This window comes from Micropterus salmoides, unplaced genomic scaffold (genome assembly GCF_014851395.1).
Source record: "Micropterus salmoides isolate LMB-PRFRI ecotype aquatic unplaced genomic scaffold, ASM1485139v1 Ms_hic_scaffold_7, whole genome shotgun sequence".
Classification (NCBI taxonomy): domain Eukaryota; kingdom Metazoa; phylum Chordata; class Actinopteri; order Centrarchiformes; family Centrarchidae; genus Micropterus; species Micropterus salmoides.
Window position 1 is genome coordinate 20,088,749 of NW_024044459.1, and position 15,824 is coordinate 20,104,572.

The 15,824-nt window shown below is 39.9% G+C and overlaps 1 long non-coding RNA gene across 1 annotated transcript; it reads right to left on the reverse strand.

The window, feature by feature from the left end:
- Positions 1–8,059: 8,059 nt before the first annotated feature.
- LOC119892204 lies at positions 8,060–13,082 on the reverse strand. Its single transcript, XR_005442524.1, has 3 exons — positions 12,631–13,082; positions 9,315–9,428; positions 8,060–8,184 (listed from the first exon to the last, which is right to left on the reverse strand). It is a non-coding gene; the product is annotated as an uncharacterized LOC119892204 (long non-coding RNA).
- Between the last annotated feature and the right edge of the window lie 2,742 nt (positions 13,083–15,824).

Below are 15,824 nucleotides of genomic sequence, written 5' to 3' on the forward strand. Positions count from 1 at the left end.
CTGTACTAAAATGGCCCCCCACAGTCACCAGATCTCAACCCAATAGAGCATCTTTGGGATGTGGTGGAACGGGAGCTTCGTGCCCTGGATGTGCATCCCACAAATCTCCATCAACTGCAAGATGCTATCCTATCAATATGGGCCAACATTTCTAAAGAATGCTTTCAGCACCTTGTTGAATCAATGCCACGTAGAATTAAGGCAGTTCTGAAGGCGAAAGGGGGTCAAACACAGTATTAGTATGGTGTTCCTAATAATCCTTTAGGTGAGTGTAGAAGACAGTACTGAAATGCTGAGAAACAGAAAAATCTAAAAAGTAATTTGACTCAAAATGAAACCGCAACTGATATTATTATTATTATTATTATTATTATTATTTTCACGATATATTACTGTGCCCGTTATTTTTTTTATTAGTTGAATAATTAGACTTTTAAATAATAGAACATTGTGAAAAATGATATGATATAAAATTAAATTTACAATGATTTTAACCAAAGAGCAAATTAGTTCAGAATTAGCAAATTATAATACAAGAAGAGGACATATGTCCTAATATAAAAATATTCTCCTGTATAACTCATTACTAAATGTGACTGTTTGGTCAAGAGACAAAAGCGTGTGACACATACAATGAAGAGTGGATATTATGGTACTTGGGTGTTTTTGAAGTTTGGGGGCCACTGTTTTTCCAGGTGAAATAATGGTATATTAAGCATCTGTGGTTTGTTTGTTTTTAATGGAATGGTTCACCTTTCTGTTTAAAGGAAAGTGGACGAAGCCATGATGGATACCACATGTCAAGACAACAAATAAAAGTACATCTTTTACTGAGATAAAAAAAATCCTATACTGGGAAGATGTAGGGAAAGAAACAAAGCCATTGCTTTTGTTCAAACAATAATTACTGGAAGAGACAGAGAGTGCACACCACCAGCATGCCTTCATATATACAGAAAACACAACATAAAGAGGGGAAAACACTGTCTATCGAATTACATAGGGCTAAACAAGCCTTTATTTTCTCATCCTCTGACACTGTAAAGCTTTGCAAACTATTTCAAAGTAGTCTTCCAACTTAAGGAAATGTATGCTTGAAGGCATCTCCCTTAAATCTTGCCTTATTTCTGCCTTGAAAGGCACTTTATACTTCGAATTTCCAGTCAGGGAGAAGTATCTTCTTTCATTCACTGCCTGCAAAAACAGTCCAAGTCTGAAGTATCTGGATAGACTTTTCCTTTGTTCTCAAGCTCAGTTAGGTTTGGGGAGTTCAGCAGCCGTCTGCTTGTGTTGGTGTGTTATCCTTACATTTACATGGGCATGTAATTGTTGAACTTAGCAGTGTGTTCATTCATTAGTGAGTGCTTACCTCCCTGGTCCCTCTCCTCATCTCTCTACATTAGCTCTGACAGTAATGACTTGCCAGGCCTAACCTCTTAACCGGCCTGATGCATGCTTGTGGCAAACCCACTCTGGCTGCCCAGCTAAAATGGAAACATGCCGTTTAAGTGTTTGACTATTTTTCCTCTGTTCCCTCTCTCATCCCCGTTCCCTTCTGGCCATTTCTTCCAGGGCTATTCAGTCACATTTCAGGCATTAATTCATTAAACTATCTAGCAAAATGTGGCAACATATATAATGATTTGTGTATGACTGGTTTGCTTTTTCAAGGCCCTTTTCAACAAATACAGGAACATTTGTATCTGAATGTGCATGTGGCAAAAATAATAAACCGAATTTATATGCTGTTGATCTAAATGATCTATTAAGACTTCTCCCTTAATATGATTAGATTATTCCTAAAAGTGACAGCCTTAATTCTTTTTCGTAAGGATATTGTGTAGTTTGTGTATAGTTGGTCACAATTTAATAGGGTTTATGCAAACATGTCAAAATGAGTAGTTTCACAACATTTAAAACATACTATACAGAGAGCATCAAGAAATCCAATTAGTGCTATACTAAAACCTGGAACAGTGAATGATGAGGTTTAAATGACTGAATGTGGTATAGTTGCAGTATGATGCATAAGAAAAGGGCTCTCCTTGCATTTTCACAGCTGCTGTGTATGGGCAAGTTTTCTTTGTTTATTAAGAAAGGTGCTATAATCAAATAAGGTCCAGTTAACTGCAATCTATTCGCTGCCATGTTAATGACAGAGGTCAGGGGAAAACAACAGGATCTCTTCCCATCCACAGCATATACAGAACACCCTTTTCAGCACAATAATGTACCATCTCAAAATCTCATACGATCACACAAAAAGTCTGTGAGCGTGATGTAAGTTTATTCAGATGTTCTCTATAGCTTACAACCCGACTCAGCATCAGCGTGGATGAAGCTGAATGAAACAGAAAAACTTCTACATTAAGTGAATCATACCTCAATGAATGTATTTTTTTCTGGGGATAATCAGAGTCCTTTTAGGCAGGAGCTAATAAAATGATCACCGTCTCTGAAGTACAGAGATTTCAACCACAACAGCTTTCAACCACCACACTATATATAAAACTATATTTTTTATATATATTTATTTATTTTTACAGAAGTAAGTATGCAGCACATTTTCCCAGACAGAAATGTGCTGTTTATTGCATGCATTTAGGGTTGGCGTTTTTATGTTATCAGACATATGCTGCAGATTTGTGGAACATATTCATGAAGGACTTTTAGCCTTTAGGGCTCTTTTACCCTCACTCTATCCAGAGGGTGGAATAGATACACGAATTCAGCTATATGATTCCTGACTGGACTGCAGAGATAAGAGAGCCCAAATAAATCCCCACCCCTCCAAATGGGTTCCAGTGACAGTGGAAATAAAGAGGTTTTGGTTGGTCAGCCAGATGACTGACGTCTTGGTTCCATTCCCACCTCAGTGACCAGCAGATAAAACCAGGATTAGAGAGAGACACTATTAGACGACTGCACATGCACACACATACACTCACACAAACACGCTCACACAAAAATGCATGAGGACACAGTAAGCCCTCGCAGAAACACACATAAGCATTCATTCCCACATTCATACAAACACACTGATATTAAGGTACATTCACTGTGGCACTTGCACAAACCTAGTAGTTTTACTCATTTCCTAATTAAATCAATTACTCTTCAGAATTATAACTGACACTATTACCCCATGATCCCACACCTCTATGCAACCACCCTGACCAACCACTTGAATCACTGGTCAAGCAACAAGGACATGATCCCTCACTTGCGTCCCACAAGCAAACACTGCCAATTATGTTTGCTGGAATGCAAGACCAAGCTGAAGGTCCCACTACCTGGGATTGAACCCATCTCTCTGTGGTGACCGCTTTGCAGCCTCACCACCCGTGCACCACAGAAATTCTTTATTTATCAGAAATGTTAGGCTGCTAAAAGGCTTGGGTGAAGCCAGCGGAGAAGAAGAAAAGAAGGAAAACAGAAAAGGGAAAGATGAAGGGAATGCCAGAGCAGAGAGTGGAGAGATGTTATCGGGGATCAGAGATTCCGTCTGAGCTGTGGACCTCTCTGCGTTGTGAACTCCTGGCGGCCTGACCTGAAATGATTTCAATCTGTCTCTGGCTGGGGGAAAGATATCCAAAAGGAGATAAAGCCACTGAACAACTTCATAATGCATACACCTGTTTCCTATGTACACCGAGAAACAGAATAGAAACAGGTAAGTCCTATAGATAATGCACTGTATGTGAAACAGGATAGTCTGGCCTTTTGAGCAGACATTTTCCATCCAAAATCCAAGGAAATCCAAAGGAAAGAGTATAGTCACTCGAACTGTAACATTCTAGCATCCAAAGTCCCAGCAAACATTCAAGAAAAATGATTAGTCATTTGATGAATATGTAAACAAACTTTCCTTGTCAATCAGATATGGAAATATGATTTATGAAGCTGAAGTTTGCTTCAATTAAGGGTCATAATTTACAAAATATTGGTAAACCACTGTGGGTAAGGCCATGTGAAAGATGACATTTAAAAAAAATAATAATTATGAATGAGAATGAAATCAAGGAATCAAACAATCTTGAAACATAAACAGACTAAACACTGTGCTCCTTAAATAACAGAATCCCAACCGAATCAGCAATCCCTAACAGCCTGAACTGAGCTAAACCTAACAAGCCTTAACTGAAGCATGTCATTATAGCAGCAGGCATAAAACACTACAACTACCCTATTTCCTTCAATGTATGGTCTTGTTACAAGACCTATGAGGCGGCTGTGCACACAGAGCAATACACATGTAATGCAAACACCATGGACCCATGAGAGATGCAATCACCATTAATGGTGGTTTGTTCCAATTAAATCACCAGCGCGTACTGCTGAGCCAGCTGCCGGTTGCATGATAGTTTTCCTGATGGCTTGTCCAGCAGGGTCTCTTTAACCATCAGTCAAGGCCCAAAATGGATTGTGAGACTGTTAAAGTTGGGTCCTCAAACACTAGGACACTTTGTGTTGCTACCTCCCCAGTCTGAGGTGTTGCAGTATGCTTTGTTCAGATACAGATATCCCTGGATGCAGCGTCATACTCTACTGCACTTGTTTATATGCTTGACAAAAATCAAATGCAATGTTGTGTATATATTGTTTTGATTTTGGGATCCCGTATTATAATTACATGCTAATATGATGCATATGTCTATTAGTAAGAGTCTACCACAACAACAAAAAAGGTCAGGTTCCAGCACTACTTGATCTTTGAAAGCATATAACCAGTTTGAGGAGAGCTCTTTTCACTCCTTTCACTCTGATTTGCATGGTATTGGTGTTGGCTGTTGATTATCCCTTGAGGATAATGTGGTGCAGTTGTGCGAATGCTGCACCCTGGAGAATGGCCCTTATCTTCAATGGCTCTGCAAAACTCCAGCTGTTTTTTAATTGGTTACCAGGGTGGGTGAACAACAAGTACCTCCCAACAGTGCTCTGTTTGGTGATGGAGAAGCAGTAATGCGTGGCACGTGGCCAGGAACTCAGAGGACCTGCATGGGTCAATAGAAGCAATACTTGCTGTTGTGGTTTTCAAACACTTTCTCTAGGGTGGGGGGGGGGATTTACATAAGATTTTTTCTCATGGCCCAAACTTATTTTGTGGGCGATTGAGTGAGATAAACCAACATAATTTATTTACTTGGATTTTGACCAACAGGGCTATATCGTTCATTGCTTTACAGCAGAGGGACTTTGATTGCCTTAGCAACACAACATGCACTCAGGAGCACACATTTTTTGACTGTAAGCAGAAGTAGACAGCTGTTAAATGCAAAAAATCAACTACAAGTTATTTCAAGCTTGGACCTCTTCCTGCCTGCCTTGACTGTACAAATATTTGCTTTTTAATTTTAAAGTTTAGTAACTTTCCCAACGTCTGTTTCTGCTTTTTGCTCTGCTTTCCTTATGTGTTGAAATGTGTTGAGATTAATCACCATCACCAAGAATCATGAATAATTTTATCATAATTTTTATGTGCTCAAAGATTTGTTTTTTTGTTTTCTATAGAAAAATTAACAACAATTCAATTTAACAGCAATTTGAAGACTTATAGCCTATGTAAATGTATTTGATTATTTGAGAAGATAGATTAATCATAAATAATAATAAAAAATGTCACTGTACATGATCAAGAATAGTTATAGTCTAGCTTTGGCTTTACCTTGCTTTCAGATAATGTGATGAATCACATTGGTCTATTAGGCCCGAATGTTAATCGTTATCAAATTGAAATTGCGATTTAAAAGAACGCGAATAGCTAACCGTGAACATGGCGATTAAAATGTAGGTTAATTATACAGCGCATCTGATCTGTTTTAAACAGACATGCAGTTACAGAGTTATTCCATTGTCATTCTTGTGTGACAGATCTGCGGGCACAGAGCGTGTACATTTTATAAGAAACAAAACTAGAGGAAAACGTGGGATAATGGTGCCAGCCGAACAGATACAGGCAGCGGCTGTGCCGCGGTTTTGTCCAGCGTCAACTCACACTGAAGTGTTTCAGCAGCGCAACATTTAGCCTACACGTTGTTAACGTGTTGTGAATTTGTCATTTTGTGTGCTTCAACTACGGATAACTGCTCTTTGGGAGCCCGTTCTGTTACGCTCTCTGCAGGCTTTACATCCCACATGGAGCATTTCAGAATAAGAGCATTTTGCCTGCCTGATTTTGCTGACTTGTTCAGATTTTGCTTATTTGTTCAGTTGTCCTTGATTTTTATGCTTCTACTATGGTTAAGAAGGCTACTTAGTTATTAATAGACAGGCCGTGAAAATTGAACAAATCAAACTGTAATTGCAATATCTGGCAGAAAATCGCAATTAGATTTTTTTCCCCAAATCGTTCAGCCCTAGTGTCTAGTCAATGCAATCACCTGTTACTCCAGTTACTCCACATAAAATTCTTGAGACAAAACTTTGGATGTGCCATATGTCACAATTTAGTGGTACACTTGTCTAACAGCAACAAGACTGTGGATCGCTGGTCAAACAGAATTTGACAGAATTTCACTCATTCCTGAGTGGCGTTTCAACTGAGGGAGAGAAACAGAATGAATGAATGACATTTACTGTTCTGGACAGGCTGTCTGGGCAGAAACTGTGTGTCCTGTTCGCATAAAACACTAATAGTATTAGCTCACTGCAGGAGCTGCAGTTGATATATTACACTTCTTGCACATAGAGGTTTTGTAGTGTGTGGAACCAGCGTTTTCTCTATTTTCCTTTCTGCCCTGGTGGGAGGCACTGATCCATCCTTACCCTGGCACTTGTTTCAACGTCAAGCCACCAATCTGAAATGTCACTTTAACTTTCTGCAAGCACTTGTCACTGCAGGACTAGCTTTGTCCCGAAGGCTAGCGCTTCAAGTATCATACAGTGTGGTGTCAGAAAGGCTATTCTCCCTCCATCTTCCATTCAAATCTTATTCACATATCTCCTTTAATGTGTTATTCCTGTGGTTAGGTGGGTCATAGTGTGTATTCACTCAAGGGATGCCAAAGACGAATCATTACACTGCTGCCCCTAGTGAGTCACACACACACATACACACACACACACACGAGTCCAGGCAAACCTGTGCCTCTACATGCATCTGCACACACCATCTCCGGGAGGGAAGGTAACCAATTTCAAGAGTCTTGACACCTGTAGCCACTTTCCCCTTCTCTCTCGCTCCTTCTCCCTCTCTATTCCCCCTTCTCTCTATCGCTTGCTCACTTCTGCTGCCTCACCCGTCAAGCCACAGAGAGAAATTCATTCACAGCGAGGAAAGGAACTATTTGCAGGTCTAGAGGGGAGATCCTGTTCTGGCCCTAATGAGAAAATGGTCAGCAATTGCCTTTCAAATCTAGAAATCAACTATGACTCAGATTGGAGCATACAAATTTAGAAGATATCAAAATTACAAGCAGTATTTATTATAATGAAACATACATTTTATGTATATAATATTTTTATTCTTAACTGGTAAGTGATTGAAGTTCCAAAATATTGAAGCCTTCTCATGAGTAACTTTGGTGCTCTCGCTCTTGTACAGTGTTTCTCCCTTGTGCAACAAACAACTGTTTGTCTGTGGAAGCTTAAAGTAGTCTCCTATGAGTTCCTGAAATAACGTGACGATGATATGATTCGAACATATGCTCAATCCCTTCATGAATGTTTCATCTTGCCACTCTATGCCCTTAAATACACTTGCCCCCATGCCTCAATCTGTCCAGCATATTTCAACATATGGCGAGTTTACGATGACTGTCCAGTCGCAGCCACCAGCCAATATCAGCCAGTTTAGAAGTGAGGACCTGCCATCTGTCAAAAAGCTGATCACTGCTTCACAACTATATGCTTCTGCGCCATAACGAATATTGCCATGGCTATTCACAAACGCCGTATGCACATGAAACATGGAAAAACATAGGAATCATGCACATAGAGATGGCAATGGGACTGAGAAATCCACCTTGACCAAATCAAAAACAGCCACATGAACTGTATTTAACTCTCACTAAGTTTTAACATTGCGAAAAATCAAATCTTCAATCATAACAACACAAGCTGTTTGTGCAATAACTGACACGTCTGTTTATTGAGTTAAATCACCATGGAGAACAAGTATTGTTTTCTTCAAAGATTGTAGCGATAGGGAAAGAAAATTCCACTCATAGCGATGTTGTCTTTTTACTGAAATGAAAGAAAACATACGATAATCCAGAATTGAGGAGTTGATAAGGAGTTTCAACATGCTATCATGCTAAAAAATGTTAATATCAGAGCCAGCAATCAAACTCCTTTTGAAACAGTAATCAAACTCCATTAATCAAACTTCTTCATCTCATCCGTGGACTCAACTATGGAACAAAATGTGGTCACATAACTTTGCCGAGCTGCAAAAGTTTCGTAAGAGCACTACATCCCACCTGTTCTGGTGTTTATAATTGGTGGTAAACACTGAGGCAGAGGAGTTAACCTAATCTGACAAAACAGTAGTAAAAAATATCCACAGAGTCTATGATAATTATCACACACGTAGTGGAGGAAGTGCAGAAACAGAGTAGGAGACTGCTCAAACAAGAAGTAGGCTAAGTGAAGAAACTAATCAATTTGTAGCACTGATTAGTCAGTCTCAATTTCTCACACTCACATGTGTACTCTCGCATTCACCCTAATACATAGCATGGGTATAGGCACACATGAAGTCACTGTAATTTGGGGGCATATATGACAAGGGCATCGTTTTACCACAGAAAAACATGTTTAACATTGACAATTATGCTGTTTGAGTTGTTTTCTTTTCAGATGATATTTAACTTTCACAATAAAATGTTTGCATTTTATCATTTTTACCCATTTATGTTGTTCATAGTAGACGAGAAGGATGTGCCTGTCTGATTACAATTCATCATTTCATGTCTTTTTGTTTTAAATAAAAAAAACTACAAACTTCCTAATAGAAAAATATCATGTGGAAAAACAAATCCAGGACGATCACTTACTTTATAAGCGTGTCAGTCCTCAAACCTTCACCAGGTAAAAATAATCTATTGAATTTTACTCTACGAAAGGTCAAGTAAAATACATGGTTATGGTTTGCAAGAACTTTGCGGTAATGAACATTTAATCTCATGAAAATAAAATGAGGAGGACAGTAAACAAAAAGGAAAAAGCCATCTAACCCTCCCCACCCTAAACCCCCAAACCCAAAGTGGGTAATGCAAGTGGAATACCTTTACGGTGTTACTGTTTCTCCAACTTAAAGGGATACCTAGTTTGGGTTTTTTGGAGGTGGCTGTATGAGGTGATGAGTGTATTACCTGCAGCAGATGGTGGCCAGCACAACCCCAGTTTGGAGAGTTGGACAGATGTACCGGCACTGCTACATTTCCTTTATACAGTGCACAGCGCTTACACAGAGGTATCCGGAGGTTCTATGGTTGAGAAAATGTAGTTCCAAAGGAAATTGCCGTCAGAAATATTCTAATTAAAACAAGCACTTGAACTGATATTAATTTTTTTCCAGTGGGCCTTCGTTTAGGTGACTATGTTTTGCTGCTGCTGACCCATTGTCAGCAATACATTGCTTAGCTTGTGTGGCAGTACTCCCTGCTTCTCCCAACTGCTGCAGATAACACACTGTCTACGGATAAGTGCCTCATCCAGCCCCACTTCAAAAATCATACAATACACCATGCAGACACATTTAAATACACTAACATAAGCTTTCGCTTCCTCATGCTGTAGCAAAGCTAGAGGAGATGTGCTTTATGTGTAATGGGTCATGTCTAAGGTGTAAATAAAACATGGTGTGTATCAGATGGTGGATATTCTGCACCTTCATGGCTTCATTTAATCCCTATTCACCTCTCTTCGCTCTTATAGCCTCTCATCACAACGGAGAGGGGATACTCCACTCTCTCATCATCAATCATCGGAGCCCGTGCCCTATCACCCTGCTGGCAAAGGTGCTGTGCCGTGTGCTATTGTTCTGTTGTGTTTTGTTTGCTGTATTTGACTAGCTCTATTTTTGGTATTGAAGGTCTTGCGTGGGTTGGCTTGGCATTCATAAAACCTCCACGGCTATCTAGATGAATGTTTACCTCAAGAGATTCAAAACCTCTTGCAAAACAAAGGCGAGTGGTTTGCTGTTGCCCTTGAAAGTCTCAAAACAAGAACATTTAACTCCTGAATTTGAGGATTAATCTCTCTCAAATTATAAAAACAAAATGTACAATCACAAGACTCTCAAAAGCCCCAAATGAGTAAAGTTGCAAGACTTCGCTTCTCAAAATCTTATTACTTATTTACAGACAGTAGCAAACTCAGGCACAAATCTCAAGTATATCAGGGCTTGGAGCACACAATCACTTAGAAAACTGTATGTAGGTTGATAAGCAATGAACATCAGTACATTGATATATGCTTAAGTTCGGTAAAGAGTGCAACAGAGTGTTACAGCAGCGTAAAGTATAGCACAGCAGTTCAAATATAGTTAATGATGATATGAAGAATATAAAAGAAAGCCATCACATAAGCCCACAACTTCTGTGTGAAATGCAATGTGTAAAGAAAATCTGACATCTATGAGCAACAAAGGCCATAATAAGGTTTCCCAAGAAGCCGGTGTTACAGGCAAATAAGAATGTGCTGTTTGCAGTTAGCCAACAATATCAATATTAATTTTATTAATATTATTAGAGAACAAAGTAACAAGTGAGCCAACAGGAAACACCTCAAAGTAAACAACAACAACCAAAGGACAACAAACCCTATTCAGACGTTCACCAGTGAATCAGCATCACATTTCACACTACCACACATCAAACACAACATCCCCAGCCATTCAAGTTAATGGAAGCAGGTACAGTGAGGAAAATAAGTATTTGAACACCCTGCTATTTCGCAAGTTCTCCAACTTAGAAATAATGGAGGGGTCTGAAATTGTCATCGTAGGTGCATGTCCACTGTGAGAGACATAATCTAAAAAAAAATAAATAAATAAAAAATCCAGATATCACAATGTATGATTTTTTTTTAACTATTTATTTGTATGATACAGCTGCAAATAAGTATTTGAACACCTGAGAAAATCAGTGTTAATATTTGGTGCAGTAGCCTTTGTTTGCAATTACAGAGGTCAAACCTTCCTGTAGTTTTTCACCAGGTTTGCACACACTGCAGGAGGGATTTTGGCCCACTCCTCCACACAGATGTTCTCTAGATCAGTCAGGTTTCTGGGCTGTCGCTGAGAAACACGGAGTTTGAGCTCCCTCCAAAGATTCTCTATTGGGTTTAGGTCTGGAGACTGGCTAGGCCACGCCAGAACCTTGATATGCTTCCTACAGAGCCACTCCTTGGTTATCCTGGCTGTGTGCTTCGGGTCATTGTCATGTTGGAAGACCCAGCCTCGACCCATCTTCAATGCTCTAACTGAGGGAAGGAGGTTGTTCCCCAAAATCTCGCAATACATGGCCCCGGTCATCCTCTCCTTAATACAGTGCAGTCGCCCTGTCCCATGTGCAGAAAAACACCCCCAAAGCATGATGCTACCACCCCCATGCTTCACAGTAGGGATGGTGTTCTTGGGATGGTGCTCATCATTCTTCTTCCTCCGAACACGGTTAGTGGAATTATGACCAAAAAGTTCTATTTTGGTCTCATCTGACCACATGACTTTCTCCCATGACTCCTCTGGATCATCCAAATGGTCATTGGCAAACTGAAGACGGGCCTTGACATGCGCTGGTTTAAGCAGGGGAACCTTCCGTGCCATGCGTGATTTCAAACCATGACGTCTTAGTGTATTACCATTAGTAACCTTGGAAACGGTGGTCCCAGCTCTTTTCAGGTCATTGACCAGCTCCTCCCGTGTAGTTCTGGGCTGATTTCTCACCTTTCTTAGGATCATTGAGACCCCACAAGGTGAGATCTTGCATGGAGCCCCGGTCCGAGGGAGATTGACAGTCATGTTTAGCTTCTTCCATTTTCTAATGATCGCTCCAACAGTGGACCTTTTTTCACCAAGCTGCTTGGCAATTTCCCCGTAGCCCTTTCCAGCCTTGTGGCGGTGTACAATTTTGTCTCTAGTGTCTTTGGACAGCTCTTTGGTCTTGGCCATGTTAGTAGTTGGATTCTTACTGATTGTATGGGGTGGACAGGTGTCTTTATGCAGCTAAGGACCTCAAACAGGTGCATCTAATTTAGGATAATAACTGGAGTGCAGGTGGACATTTTGAAGGCAGACTAACAGGCCTTTGAGAGTCAGAATTCTAGCTGATAGACAGGTGTTCAAATACTTATTTGCAGCTGTATCATACAAATAAATAGTTAAAAAATCATACATTGTGATTTCTGGATTTCTTTTTTAGATTATGTCTCTCACAGTGGACATGCACCTACGATGACAATTTCAGACCCCTCCATGATTTCTAAGTGGGAGAACTTGCAAAATAGCAGGGTGTTCAAATACTTATTTTCCTCACTGTAAATAACAGCAAACAGCCAGCAGACCACCAAGACAGGCAAATTCACAGGAAGGCCTTAAAACAGCCATCCAAACACACACCAAGTGAAAACACTGAACATGGCCATGACATCTACTCTGCGTAGCAAGTTAGCATAAGAAGCAAGTACTTAGCTTGTTGAAGTAAGAGGCGCAGCAACCCTCGGCGTTTCACACGTCGGAAAAAAATTCTCCACGCTGCCAGAGTGAAAGTTGAACTGGAAAACTTTCTAACTTACGAAAATTTACATTAAAAGCAGCAGTGTTACATTAGGGTTAGCGACCCCGCAGTGCGTCAGCAGCAGAGAGGAAACAGCAGGCTCTTAAACCACAGACTGTATATAAAAAGGGTTAAACACACCGCGGTAGCCTACGGCAAGGTGTGTTAGGTAGAGGCCGCTGCCCCTGTAGATAAAGTCATGTGTGAGTGAATGTGCTAACTGGGAGCACCTAGCTAATTGAAATAGCTGGCAGTCTCTGCTCCATATATTTGTCATGAAACAGAGACCTTTATGCAACAAGTAATGCATTCGGGAGTCAGATGCAATATAGATTTCTTACATTTTAATTTTTTCATAGAAATATTAATAATAAAATAAAAACGTTTAAAGCAACAAAAATGTATTTTAAATGTTAAACTACTGCTTATTTATTATTTCAATGTTTTATTCCATAGATATGTTTATATTTTAATGTTAACTGTTATCAGCACTCTTGTATTCTTTGCCTTTATATGTTTTTATCATTGTGTGTACACTTGTTGAATAAAGTTTTGTTTTAAAAAACAGATGGACCTCCTACTTAACTCACCAGAATCACACAATAAGTAAACAAAAAGAGCAGTCTTTCTTTCATTTTTGTTGTGTTAGGTTAGGCTATTGGTAATGTAGTCTGCATCTCGGCACAAGTAATCTTTTAATATACTTAATGGAAGCTTTCAAGTCAGCCATCAAAATGCCTTTAAATAATTGTTTTAATCAATTCAAAGGACTCCATACTTTTTGTTTTTGCAAGAATTTAACCAACCCATCACAATTCTGGATGAATGCAACAGCTACAGTTGGATCCTGGTCAGTGATCCTTTCAGCAGATGGGGTGATACACGTCATCAGCCCATTACAAGGTTAAATAGACAAACTCCAATTCATGCCTACTGCACAATTCTCCAATTCACTGACTCATTGTAAATGTTTATGGAATGCGGGGTTAGGAAACCAGAGCACCCAGAGAAAAACCTGTGGACACGTTTTGCCACATTATTCCCTACATAAACTTTGTATTGGCTTGAATATTCTATATATGTCTCCACAGAGAATTGTTTAATGGTCCTGTGACCTGACCTAGATCAGTTGTCCTATTCTTTAGGCTCCATACATACAAAACCAGAGATGATCTTATAACTTGGATCCTTAGGGTAATCAGGTAGTGTTCTCTCCAAAAACACAGAAACCAGAACACAGTACACGCCTGGAAGGAGTCAGAGAGCCATGAAATCCTAATGTGGCTGTTCCTGTTACAGTGAGCAGACCATGTCCACCGGTCATCTCTGCCTTACCAAGATTAATGGCTCGTCTCACAGGTTGGGTTCCCATTACGTAGTTTATCCGTCGCCACCTCGTTATGGACACATCTTTCACTGTCAGACAGCAGAAGAAGGTAGTTGAATGGCCATACCCCTGCAAATCTAGCTCACATAAACCTGATATGCTCTGTACAGCACATGGCTAAGACCAGTAAATCCTCACCCCTCCCTATGCCATGCACACACGTGGTCAACACGGCACTGCATGCACCTATAGGCGAGTGATGCAACTTTTCATGTCTGTCATCAAATGAAATTCAGCTAGGATTTTTGGCTGCCCAATGAGGAGTATAGCTCTCCTACTCTCGCTGTAAATAGGAAATCTATCTTAATTTGGAGCTTTTTATTGTGACTCATATTGACTTTTCTATACTTTTACTTTGTTTTCCCAAATGAATATGCTGTTGTCTATCAGCATACAATAGTTCTACCCGGTGTTGGGCATGTTAACTAGTAGTAAGTCACTAGTTACTTATTACTCCTTAAAAAACTAATAATATTACTTAACTTATTAATGGGTAGTAGAAGTAATAGTTACGTTACTTGTTATGTTACTATGTTACTATATTTCTTTCATTATACCTTCCCCCCACCCTCACCCCCACCCCTTTTGTGTGTATAAGAAGACTGTTGGTTGGCATAATATTTGTCAGTACGATGTAAAGTAGAGGATTTCCAGGTGGGATTCACCGTCTGATAGCGGGATGAGAGATGGTCTGGTGTCAAGCCACGAACTATGTATGGCTCCACAGTTGGATAAATAGGATATGGCCAGTGTGTGCATGAGAATGTGTGTGAATGTGCACATAAATGAGTGTGGTGGTGATATACTGTCATTTGTGTGTGCTTCTTCTTCCTGTGCGTCTTGGCATGAGCCCTCATTGGCCATGTGTGCGAGGAAGGATATTCATCAGTTTTCCACCATTTTCTACCCAGGAATTCGGTCCTCTGCGCCTCCACTCCTATGGCTCTGATGAGTTGCTCTGTTAATAATTCACAGGGAATTTTACATGCCGAATGGTAAGTTATTGTGTTTTTGTGGACCCATTCATCTTCATAGTGACTAATTTGATCTGTGGTGTAATAGCACTCAGGGCTTTGTGGGTGTAATGGGAGTCAATGACATATTCTGGAGATGTTATTGCCCCAGCTTTTTAATTTTCCCACACACGCAAATACAAATGTGCATGCACATGGCACTTGCAAACACTGCACAGATTTCTGAGCAGTTGGAGTTCTTGCGCATGGAAAAATCTCCTGAGCCTGAGTGAATACAGGCGCTCCATCCTTCACATCCATCCACCTATTTATCTAAGTAAGCTACATGTAAGCTGTTATTTATGATGAGACTCCGGAGAATTATGTGATCTAAGTAGCTTCTCTCTTATTATTGCTGTAATGCGCATTAAAGTATTAAAGCTAGCTGTGTATACTCTCCTGGTGGGATTGTTCATCCATATTCATGAAGACGGGAGAATCTGGGGTTTGCTAGGTTGTCAGTACGTTAATCTCAGATACCTCTCTCTACCTCTCTCTCTCTGTCTGCCTTTCTCCTGTGATAGATTAGAGAGATCAGATGTGAGGTAATGTAATAAACAGCTGCGATGGGCTGTCATGTCTGTATAATCCCTCTGGAAACAATTGGACTTTATGTGACACACAGACAACAAAAGTTGATTGAGTGAATGCAACAAAGAGACCCATTTGATAAAGCCCTTGAATGTTTTCTACTTTATGTCATAT